This window comes from Osmerus eperlanus, chromosome 27, assembly GCF_963692335.1.
Source record: "Osmerus eperlanus chromosome 27, fOsmEpe2.1, whole genome shotgun sequence".
Classification (NCBI taxonomy): domain Eukaryota; kingdom Metazoa; phylum Chordata; class Actinopteri; order Osmeriformes; family Osmeridae; genus Osmerus; species Osmerus eperlanus.
In genome coordinates, this window is record NC_085044.1 from 8211484 (window position 1) to 8223773 (window position 12290).

Consider the following 12290-nt stretch of genomic DNA (forward strand, 5'->3'; position numbering starts at 1 on the left):
AGTGGGTATTATAGCAAGCACAAAAGAGCAGTGGAACATGGAATTCAGCGGGCACGCATCAGTTTGTGTTTTCAGTTAAACTGCGTTGATTTTACAAGCATCGATTGGGACACTGCGTTTCTTTTTCTGGGATTATCTAAATTCGTGCACTGACTAATAAAGTAAATTGTTAGTTTTTTTTAATCTACAGTTCAAGTAATGTGTATTTGTGTTTCACTTACATCTTAATCACCAACTGCATCACTACAAAGGATTCTAGTATAGTTGTAGCAGGCTATAGCCAGCAGGAGACCATCGATGTGTGAACTTAATTTGGTGACACTAATGTGTAACAATGAAGTTATTGAATACTGATTACAAATGAACGTATCATTAGGCCTATTATTAATCAATAATCCTCAAAATGATTCAAAAGCCTCTTTTTTTCACTGAGTGTTGTAGTATAACCAGCGGGATTGATGTGTGAACTGAATTTGGTGACAAAACAATGAGTAATAGTGAAGTTATAGCATTTTTTTGGAGAAGGCTATCGTTGTTCGGTTTTGCACTTTGCAGACGGTCCCTGTGGACCTGCACGTAGAAAGCCATGTAATTTGTTCAGCTCGGAGGAATACTTTAACCTAACTTAAAAATTAGGTTGTAACTCGTTGTCTACATCGGTCGGAAAGAGGTGGCGTTAACATTCCTGTAATTGGGTGTGCTTTGCCTTCGGCAAGGGCACAACCTTTGTTCTCTCACATACATATTATTATTATTATTATTATTTCTTTTTGCCCCCCTAAAACTCAGTCAATATTTGGCCTACATAGACAACATAGGTGTCAAAAGTTTCGTCTTGGTAGCGATTGAGTTGCTTCTATTGGAATTTACGTTCCGTTGCATGGTTTAGGCTCAAGTTAAGTTTTTGAGGCGAAAAGTGAAGCTAATGGTGGCTAATTTGCTAGCCACAGTCACTGACGTTACTAACGTCACTAACGTCACGAAAACACGCGTGACTACCTTTGGCAGAACATTCATTTCGCATCTGTTAACTTGGGAGATAGCTAGGCTAACTATAGCTTTACTGCAAGGCAGCTGCAGAAACGCCACAAGCAAAGAGGCCAGGGTGATAACTATTTACTCATTTTACTTTGTGATATGACACACAATTGTGATGTGTAATGTACAGTATAAGCTGATATTATTAAGGAAGTACATCTACTTTCGGAAACAGTAGTCTACTATTTCACTGAAGTATTAGCATCATGACATTAGCCTGTGTTGCCCGGGCAACACATACTACAGTGGTCTATGATGTAGCGTTATCTGTTTTCAATCGTTAAAATAAACATTCCTCACATATACATTTTCGTTGTAGGATTTATTCTGACATTAGTAAACGATTTGTTGGTGAAATTACCATTACCTGTGGTTTCAAACCAGTGTAGCTCACTGCAACGCTGTAGCTTACGCGAGACACACTACAAAAACATCTACACTACACAGCTGTTTAGGAAGTCAAACGGCGACAGAACATGTTCGGCACTCCCCTTACTTAAATCAAAAGTCTATCTAACTACTAACCTGAACTTCATTGCCACAGCCTAAACGTTGTCAATCTGTTCATGAAAATAATTAATTTCAGCTTAAACCGTACAACGGAACGTTAAATCCAATTCAACCAACGCAATCGCTACCAAGACGAACACAGCAGTAGTCTAGTACTGTACCGTAGTAGTACAATTTACCGGGGCAGCTTCTCCACACAGGGCTATATCGCATTTTGCGTTGTTACTGACAATGATCGCTACCAGTGAGCTTTTTATGAATGAGCGATTTTCCACTAAATAAATGTCAAGCTTATTTACGTTTTGGGGGGCATATTTTCAGTTAGCAGATGGTACTGTTTGAATCGCGATTCCATCTTCTACTGCCGGGTAACGTCGTAGAATAATCTTCAAAGAGGGTTCTTTATTAATGAATGAATGCGTAGTAGGCTAAATGCCTGAAAATATCATGAGAAGGGAAAAACTTAAAATGACGTTTAAATCATAGAGATTAGGTCAATTTTTACACCGGTCTGCCAAATGTATTCGTTTTGATTCAACGATGAGGCTGCCTCTTGCGAAGACATCTATTTCATTCTACACTTCACTCGTATTTTCAGTTGTAAATGAGCAGCAAAAAAAATGCTTTTAAATCTATGTAATCTTTATAAATAATAAGTATGCATTTTTATATAAAATATACAGAAATATCAGTTGTAAAAATGTCATTCAAAAACGGACCCCTGTGCAACCGACGCAAGCAAGCACACCCTACAATTTCCCCAGAAATTGTACCCTCTCTAGTTAGTTATTGCTTCGGGAAGTTCGAATCTGTGAATATATTTCCAACTACACTGAACTCCGCCCGGCTAGTTGACAGAACTATAAAATCGAGAAAAGGTGAATAAAAATAGTGGGAAATGTAGATGGACATATTAACAACACAATATATATGGACAATTGAAAAATACTTTATGTGAAAAAGATGATCAAGTCATTACAATCTGCATAACAGTGGCGATTTTAGACTCCTTTTAGGGGTGCTCAAGCACACATAAATTGAATCTCAGCACCCCTAGAAATAATAATAATAAAAAAAATTAACTTTTGAAATATTATGAATTATTATTATCTTAAATAGGTTTTAGTGCTCTAACGTGTTAAAACAATGTTTATTTATTGTTGACACATCATTATCGTTTCATTTGATGCTGGTAGTTCATGAAGAAAGGGACTGTCTTTGTTTTTTCATTCATTCAATAAGAATTGCATAATAATAAATAAATGTATTAATTGTTATCCAGTGAAATTAGTGATGTATTAGCAAGGGGGTTTAACACTTTTGCAAGGCACTGTATGTAAAGGACCTAAAGACAAGTCCTTATTGTGACTTTTATTTGTTGTTTGTTTTTACTGCTGTATTTTAATAGTGACCTTCCTATAGCCTTTTAATTTGAAATGTACGTCACAGGCTTATGGGTAACGGAAGTACTAAATAAACGCGCACTTTCTACATGTGAAGAAGTGACTGATGTGCATAACTTAAGAAAGACAAAGGAAAAGTAAAGGTTATATATAAAAGAGAATTACGGAGTTATGGAAATTAAAGGCCACTTTATTTTATAGCCCCCAAGTAAATGGGAGAACAAGGGTTAGGGTTAGCTAACCCTGGCTAAAACATTGGCTAACAATGTTTTACGAAATTAAGGTTTGTTAATTTCGTAAAACATTGTTAGCCAATTGTCTACTGTTAGCAACGGCACCTGTAAATTGCAAATAGTAATGTGAATATATATATGTTTGTTTCAGCTCTTAAGGTGTTGAACGCATTGCAGTAACGTAATAAAGCTTTGCATGAAGCATCAGTTGGAGAGTGACCATCCTTTAAAGCTTGGGGACGCTACACTGTATCCATGTCACAGTCTCATTGGGGGCTGAGCTAGCCTGGCTCTGCCCTCCTACGTACTACCGCTCAATTTTGCTTCTGTACTAGGTCTGGCCATGAGGTAAGTAAGTCAGATGTCTCCGGTTAATTTTCTACAATCAGCGAACAGAGGGAGTGGCTGTCGTGTGAGTTTGTGTTGTAGTTCCCTAATGGCGGCGGAGAAAGATGCGAGCGAAGCCATTCGGTCTGTTGTGGCAATGCTGCCGAATATCCAATAGTTAAAGCCGGAGCAAGAACAATCTTTGCTGAGTTTTGTTTGTGGCCATGATGTTGTGGCCCTCCCCATGGGGTTTGGAAAAGTTTGATTGTCCAGCTATGGCAGCTAGCTCTGTTACAGTAGTGGTGAAGGAGTTGGCTAAGGCGAATGCTAGCGATTGGTTATGGCAGATCAGAGGGGCTCTGGGCAGATCCAATAGTTTTAAACTTCAACAGAGTACCTGCCTTCAAGGAAGTTAACGCTTGTCAATGGAGCGATCCCAGACCCTCTGTACAAATGAAATGTACGAGGGTCAGGCTAGGACCAGGCTATAATTTTCCTGTTCCAAACCAAAATGTAATGAATGCCAAAAGACGGAATTGACTGGATCCAAGCACAGAGCGCAGGGGTATTTATTGGAGAAAAAAAGGGAAAGTAAACCAAAAATTAGGTACAGGTAAAAAAGACAGAAGTGTTTCCAAAACTAGAACAATACTTGTAACTACTAATGCTGGGGACACACCACAGGATAATCGGGCCGACCCCCCCCCGCACCGCAAATCTGGGCCCCACCGCCCCAACGACAACACGGACATATGGCGCGGTTGGCGCCCTCTGCTGGTAGTGCGGGAGGGTTAATTAACCCTCGTGCTGCCTTCGGGTCACATGACCCAAAGGTTCATAACGGACCATCGTTGTGTTTACCCAATTTCACCCAATACAAAAACAAATAAAAATAATTTTCTTTTAACCATTGCAATGTGGGGGGTCTGAGACAGCCCGACAGTTAAAAGAAAATGCTTCACTTTGTTTTTGTATGAGGTAAATTTGTCGCAATACGACAGTGGGTCACAATGACTGATGGGTCAGAATGACCCAAAGATAACACAAGGGTTAATGGATGCACTTGGGAAATTGCCGCCCCCCTCTTCATGCCGCCCGAGGCGGCTGCCTATGTCGCCTATAGGAAGGACCGGCACTGGCTGAGCCCCCCTAAAGGTCTGATCCTAGAATCGCCCCTGGTTAGGATCATTTCTCAATGATCAGCTGGAGGGGCACGGGAGGCTTAATGGATACAAGCTACACCATCTAAACTGCATCCAAGGTGGGTATGTTGTGACCCAAAGTACATTGAGGCATTTGGTAAAGTTTCTAGACCCCCGTGGTGTTGAGCAAAGACGGGGAAGTCGCCTGAGGCGACGCATGTAAGTTAACCCTAGGAGGTCAGATGGCTGAGCGGTTAGGGAATCAGGCTAGTAATCAGAAGGTTGCCAGTTTGATTCCTGGCCGTGCCAAATGATGTTGTGTCCTTTGGGGGGAATGTCCCTGTACTTACTGTAAGTCGCTCTGGATAAGAGCGTTTGCTAAATGTAAACCCTGGACCTAATTTTATGTTGCACATTGACTCATATGACAAACTAAAGCCATATGGTATATGCATAAATGGAGTGATTGATGGCTTTTCAAGACGTATGGTTTGTCTTTATGCCTATTCAACAAACCACAATCCCAAAATCATCGCTATTTATTCCATAGCAGAAGTTGAGAACAGGATGGGGACAGCTGCCAGAATTCGCGCAGATTTCGGAACAGAAAATGTCACAATGGCAGAGATTCTTACGATGGAGTACGGATCGCCACATCAGTAATAGATACATTTCCGGGTCCAGTAATCACAACCAACAGATCGAAAGCTGGTGGGGCTTTTTAAGAACACATTCTGTCCCTGTGTGTGTGCGTGTCTGAGAGATACTCCCACTCACCCTCTTTTTTGTCTGAGAGAGTATGTAGCCAACTGCATGTATCATATTGACCAAAATGAAGTGTTACATTTATCTTTGTTATCGCCTGTATTTTCCTTCTACAGGAAGAGCTGCAGCAAGTCACACATTTGTGGAATACCCACATTATCCGCAACAGCAGACATGCAGTAGCTCCAAATGGACGTCCAATTCTAATGTACACTATCCCTCGTCTATTTGGAGGACAACAACACCTGAAAGGGGTTTCTCAGGAAGCAGTGGAGGCTTGCAAACAAGAATGCCAACAGAGAGGACCATTTCCTTGCGATGAAACTGTATTCAGCTTATGTTGCCTTATAATGGCAGAGAACTTCTTACTCTCACCTACCACAGCAGATGAAGCCATAGAGCTGTATCTCTTCCTGAGAGCATACATCCTTAACCCTCATGCTGCCTTCGGGTCACATGACCCAAAGGTTCATAACGAACCATCGTTGTGTTTACCCAATTTTACCCAATACAAAAACAAATACAAATAATTTTCTTTTAACCATTCCAATGTGGGGGGTCTGAGACAGCCCGACAGTTAAAAGAAAATGCTTCACTTTGTTTTTGTATGAGGTAAATTTGTCGCAATACGACGGTGGGTCACAATGACTGATGGGTCAGAATGACCCGAAGATAACACAAGGGTTAAACATGTATAAATTACCCCAAGAGCTCAGGAGCATTAAGGCGGGGCTGCATAATGTAAACTGATACCTTGGCTAGTTTTGAATGATTTACTGAATTTGTGAGACATTTTTGTAAAACTAATCACAACTATTTACTTTTTGTTTTCTTTCCTGATTTGTGCAGAGGAAAAAACAGTCTAAATGTCCTGGATTAAAAAAACAGATACTACTGAGTGGTAAGCCTGCTATGAGAGAAACTTATTTAATTTATGAGTTAACAAGTTCACTAAACAGGGAAGAATATAGGAATATGAACAAGTGGTTTGCCAAAGTAATTAAAAATGTGAGAGTGTGTTTGTGTACTTATGTTTAACAATACATGTGATTTGTGTTTCGGGATAAGGGGCAGAACAGTATAAACTTTCTTGTTTGGAACCCTTTATATTTGTTTTCACATTGAACAACAATTTTGTCACTGATGTTACCAAATGAAGCTTGCACAAGTTCAGTCAGGAAAGACCGATTCCTGCACTCGGGCTTAATCGTAGTGTACACTACTCATTCCCCTCGCTAAGAACGCCCTTCCTTCCCCCGTTCTCTGGTCGGGCGGTCACTGGGGTTCAGGTCGATTAGCGCTCGCGCCTTTCAATTAATGGCGTCACATGATCCGTGCCTTTAAATATGATTCTCTCCCTGTGTAGTTTGTTCATGCTATCAAGTGCGCGACTGCTTTTCGTGTGTTGTGTTGGCTGGACCTCCCCTCGGAGGCTATGTCGGATTACGAGCTGGAGTTGTTTGACGAGGTCGTCCCGGTTCCGGGTTCCGCCTCCCCTGCTGCTCGACTTAGTTCCCAGCTTGCTGCTCGTCGGGGTTCCGACGGGTCTGCGTTAGAGGCGGGGCTGCGCGCCGTGGGTGTCCTTCCAGCGCCCGGGTTGGGGCTTTCCCAGCTCCGCACCCTGGCCGTCGGGGTGGAAGCATACGCAACTTCCTTGTACGCAGAAGTTGCACCGTCCGGAAGTGCTGGATTCGGACGCTGGCACATCTGCCGGCCCTGCAGTCGCCCCTCTGCCTGTTCCCGTTTCCGATCCTCCCGGGGAAGCCCTCTCTTCTACCCTTCTGGTCCTGGCGTCTTCCCTTCAGTCAATTGATGCCCGCCTGTGGTCTCTGGAGAATGCTGGGGCTTCCGCTCCCGTGGCTGCGCCGCTCCCCTCCTCGGCGCCCCTCGTGCCCATGGAAGAGCCACTGCACACCCTGGCTTCCGCAGTGGCTGTTCTTTCAGCAGGTAGGCCTTACATCACCCCCCGCTTGAGATCCCACATCCTGCAAGGCAGGAATATCAATTTAATTCGGCTGATCCTCCCCTCGCCCGAGTGTGACGCGAGCGTCTCCACAAGCGATCAGTACAGCACGGTGCTCCGTTCTGCTGACCCCAGGTTGGCAAGGGACCTGTCGATTGGGAAGTTTCTAGTAGCTTTCGGGATCTTCCGTGATGTGCTCCGTGTTTCCCCATATATGGCAGGAACTAGACGGGTACATGACTCTCATTGGGGACCTGAATCTGCGCTACGGGAAAAACCTGTTTTACCAGTACCACAAGGAGTTTTCGAGCAAGGCTGCTCGCTACGTTTCCCGTTCGAACGTGTTGCTGGACTGGTCCGTGCTGGATACCGAGCTGCTGGTTATGCTGGTCGGGGGCTCCCAGGCAGTGTCTTGCGGCACGTGCGGCGGCCTGGGGCATCCTGCTCCTCTCTGTCTGCTGGTGCCGTTTCTCCCGGGGGATCCCGGGGCCCAGCCTCGCGCTCGCAGGCTTGGTTCTTCCATCGGAAAGGCGAACGTGGACGTTCGTGGCCGCAAGGTGCACGTTGCTTCCAGGAGGGTTATCTGTAACAATTTCAATGAGAGTGTGTGCTCCTATGGCAATTGTAATTTCCTTCATGTTTGCAGCGGCTGTCAGGAAGCCCATCCGTGGTCGGTGTTCCCACGTCGGGGCCGCCCTCAGCGAGGGCGTCGTGGTGGTCCGAACTAACGGCTGAGCACCCATCCACTCCATTAAATGTTTCTGCACTGGCTTTCGAACTCTCGTCCCATCCCGATTCCGTGTTGGTCGATCATCTGCTCACTGGGCTGACTCAAGGGTTCAGGGTGGGGGTTTCATGTCCATTGTCCTCTCCGCTGGTTTTAGGCAATCTCCAGTCCGCGCAGCGGGAGCCGGACGTCGTTTCCCAACTGCTGGCCAGAGAGTGCAGTAAGCGCTATGTGATAGGCCCGTTCGACTCGTCCCCGTTTCCACTGTTTCGTAGTAATCCCCTCGGCGTCGCTACGCGGAAGTATTGTCACGGCCACAGCCGTGCCCCCCTGTTTTTGGTTTTGCCCTGTCCTAGTGTTTCCCTGTCTCATTGTCTTCACCTGTGTCTCGTTGAGTTCTCGTTAGTTTCATTGTGTCCACCTGTGTTTTGTTTGTTTCTGTGTATTTAGGTTCCCGTTTTGTGTCCAGTCTTGGTCTTAGCATTACCCTTTGTTGCTGCGTGTTACCCTGTCTGTGTCCCGGTTTTTTGAGTATTAAACCCTTTGTTTGACAATGCCTGCCGACTCCCCTGCATTTGGGTCCACCCCACCTCACGTCGTGACAAGTATTCCAGTAAGAAACATCTCATCCTGGACCTGTCTGCTCCGTGCTCCGGTCCGGTTCCCGGCGTTAACGGGCTCATTCCCCTTGAGCCTTTCTTGCTTCACTATACCACCGTGGACCACGCCATCAGGCTCATAAAGCTGGCGGGGCCCGGTGCCTGGCTTTCCAAAGCAAGTATCACTGACGTGTTCAAGATCGTCCCCGTTCACCTGTCCCAGTGGCACTTGCTCGGGATGAAATGGGAGAACCGGTTTTATTTCGCCGTGCGCCTCACGTTCGGGAGCAGCCCCTCCATTTTCAACCGGGTTTCCGAGGCCCCTGTTAAATCGGGTCCGGGTCCCCGCGTTGCTCCACCTCTTAGACGACTTTCTCTTGGTAGATCCTCCATACGATGCGTCCGGCGCTTCCCGGTTGCTGTTGAAAAAGTTGTTCCGCGGCCTGGGCGTTCCCCTTTCTGACGAGAAAACTCTCGGGCTGGCCACTCGCCTGGAGTTTCTGGGCATCACGCTGGACACGGTAGAGATGAAGGCTTCCCTGCCGGCTGAGAAGCTTGAGCGCGCATGCGGCATGGCCCGGTCGCTCGTGGCGTCTTCAGTCATGACTAAGCGGCAGCTGCTGTCTCTCCTCGGGCATTTCAATTTCACCATGCGCGTGATTCCCCAGGGCTGCTCGTTCTGGCGTCCTCCGTGTCTGGCTTGCTCGATCCAGTTTGCTTGGACGATGGTTGCTGGTCCGACTTATCGTTCTGGTTGCAGTTGCTTGAGGGTTGGAACGGCGAGTCGTTCTTTCATGACGACGTGGTGCGGTCTTCTTCTTCGGACTCTCTGCGGTTCTTCACCGACGCCGTCTGTTGGTTTTGGGGGGTTCTATCATGAGTAGTGGTTCGCCAGCCCCTGGCCCCACGACTTCGCTGCGCCAGGGGCCTCTTCTGCCCTGTACAAAATCTACCCCGTCGTGGTCGCTTGTTACCTGTGGGGCCAGTCGTGGCGTCGTAAGCGTATAGCTGTGTTGTGCGACAATCAGGCCGTGGTGAGCATCATAAACAATGGCCGCTCTAACTGCCCACTCATCATGTCATTCATGAGGTGCATCACATGGCTCTCCGTTAATCATAACTTCATCCTCACAGCACGTTACGTGCCAGGCCACAATAATGTTATAGCTGATTCCCTGTCCCGTTTCAACTTTCAGGTGTTCAGAGATCTGTGCCCGTATGCCAGCCAGTGGCCCCTGCCCCCCCCCCCCCCCCCGCGTCTCTGGTCCTAGATTAGAAGAGCACTCCCTGCAGGCATATTTAGAGGTAGATAAGGGTTATATGAGGAAGGGACTGGCTGCTTCCACCCTTAGATCGTACGATTTCGCCTGGAGAACGTACGCCATGTTCTGTCTGTCCTTGTCTGTCCCGCTGGTACCCGTGTCTGTTAACGTGGTGTGTGCTTTTGTGTGTCACTGCACTGATGTTCGCCACTTCCAGCCACGCTACATTAAAGGTCTGGTTGCAGGTATTCAATTAAATGCCAGATGCCTTGATCCTTCGTTCCTCAACCTTTTCACTAATCCAGCAGTCAAACTTCTGTTCAAAGGCAAAGTTTTCCCCGCTAATGTGGATGATAGACTCCCTTTCACTCTTTCTATTCTGCACGCCATGCTCTCGGTGCTCAGACGCGGTTGCTTTTCCCCCTACGTCGATTCCCTCTTGGATTGTATGTTTTTAATGGCTTTCTATGGGTTTTTACGGTGTGGGGAATTCACAACTCGGGAAAACGTGTTCAATCCTGTCACTGATGTGTGTTTTTCTGACTTAACGTTTCACCCTGATTTCTTCAATCTGCTTCTCAAACATTCCAAAACCGGAAGCTCTCACGATCATCATTGCTAACACGGGGAGTCCTTTCTGTCCTTTCTTATCTATGCTTAGATACGTAAAGATGAGGTCCCCTTCCGATCCACTCACCCCCCTCTTCTTAACCCCTACCAATAATCCCATGTCACAATCCTGGTTCAGCCATTATCTAGCACAGGTCGTAGCCAAATGCAACCTTCCCCCTGGACGGTATTCAGGCCATTCATTCAGAATAGGCGCTGCGACGTCCGCTGCATTGCAAGGGGTGTCCACCGCGTCTGTGCAGCAGCTGGGCCGCTGGTCTTCATCAGCGTACTCTTCTGACGTTCGTCCTGATTCTGCTGCCATCATCGAGGCCCAAAGATCGCTACGGCCCTAACGGCTCTCGGTGAGTACTTGCAAATAACTGGTGGTCGGTGTTGTTACCGTGTCTCTCGTTAAACTGTCTCGTGTTTACAGGCTCGATGCTAACGTTGCCTGCGGATACAGCGACTTGGTTTCTGTATACAAACAGAGGGTCCCTGGTTCCTGCCTCTCTGGCTATCACAAGCTAGGAGGGCGTCGGTCCTCCGACCAACAAAGGCTCACGTGCACTCCAGCGGGCAAAGGCTGCTCACACACTCAAGGGTTTCGGCCCGCGAGCCTACATAGGGTCATCCGTACGCGGGGACGTCGGTCCTCCAGCCGGCACAGGCTGTTCACAGACTCAAGGGCGTCAGCCCTATAGCACACTTAGACTCACGTACGCGGGGACGCCGGTTCCCCAGCCAGTACACAGGCTGTCACATAGACTCTAGCCTACATAGGTCACGTACACGGGGATGCTGTCCTCCAGCCGGCACAGGCTGTTCACATAGACTCAAGGGCGTCGGCCCTCTAGCCTACATAGGTCATGTACGCGGGGACGTCGGTCCTCCAGCCGGCACAGGCTGTCCACATAGACCCAGGGCGTCGGTCCTCTAGCCGACCAAAGCCGCAAAGGCTATCACTTTCATTCCTGAGGGCGTCGGGCCTCAGCCAGCCCAGGCAAACACCGACAGCATGAGGGGGTCGGCCCTCTAGCACATAACTCATTCATGCACTAGGGCATCGGCCTCTGGCCAGGAGGCTACAGCCTACAATCATTGCTTCTCTTTCCCCTGGGTTCTCGGTATAGGAACATGTCTACGGATCTGTCCGTGGCTTGCCATCTCCTGCAGGATCCTGCCCGGTTATGTATGCTTTTAGCCTAGGTCATTCTGTACACTCTCGTACTGATTGCGGTCGCTCCGATCGGTGCTGTGCACCCATGTCGGTCGCTCTCCGTGTTGTGTTTGTGTTACTTATTCCCCAGCGGTTCATGGTTCCTTCCTGTTGGTGAGTATGTTTTGCTTTTTGTTCTGGTCTCTAACTTCCTACCCTTTTACTTTTGGGGATTCTTCTTTGGGCATTGGGCAGGCGCCCGTTGATCTATAATTCCCTGTGGGGTTCAAGCTCCAAACATCATAGTACATGTATTATTCTGTAATAAATTTATTAAATCTGTGATAAAATCAGGTCTCTCCTGATTGAAATGAAGCTTGTGCAAGTTCAGTCAGGCAATACCGATCCCTGCACTTGCACAGCAAAACTGCCGGTGTTACTTTTTCAGTGTTGGTGTTAATCAACAGGGTGCAGTGTTATTTTAACACTTAATAGATAAAAATGTACACTAAGAGAGTTTTTTGATGAAAGTGTTGGTGTAGATTTTGGTCGT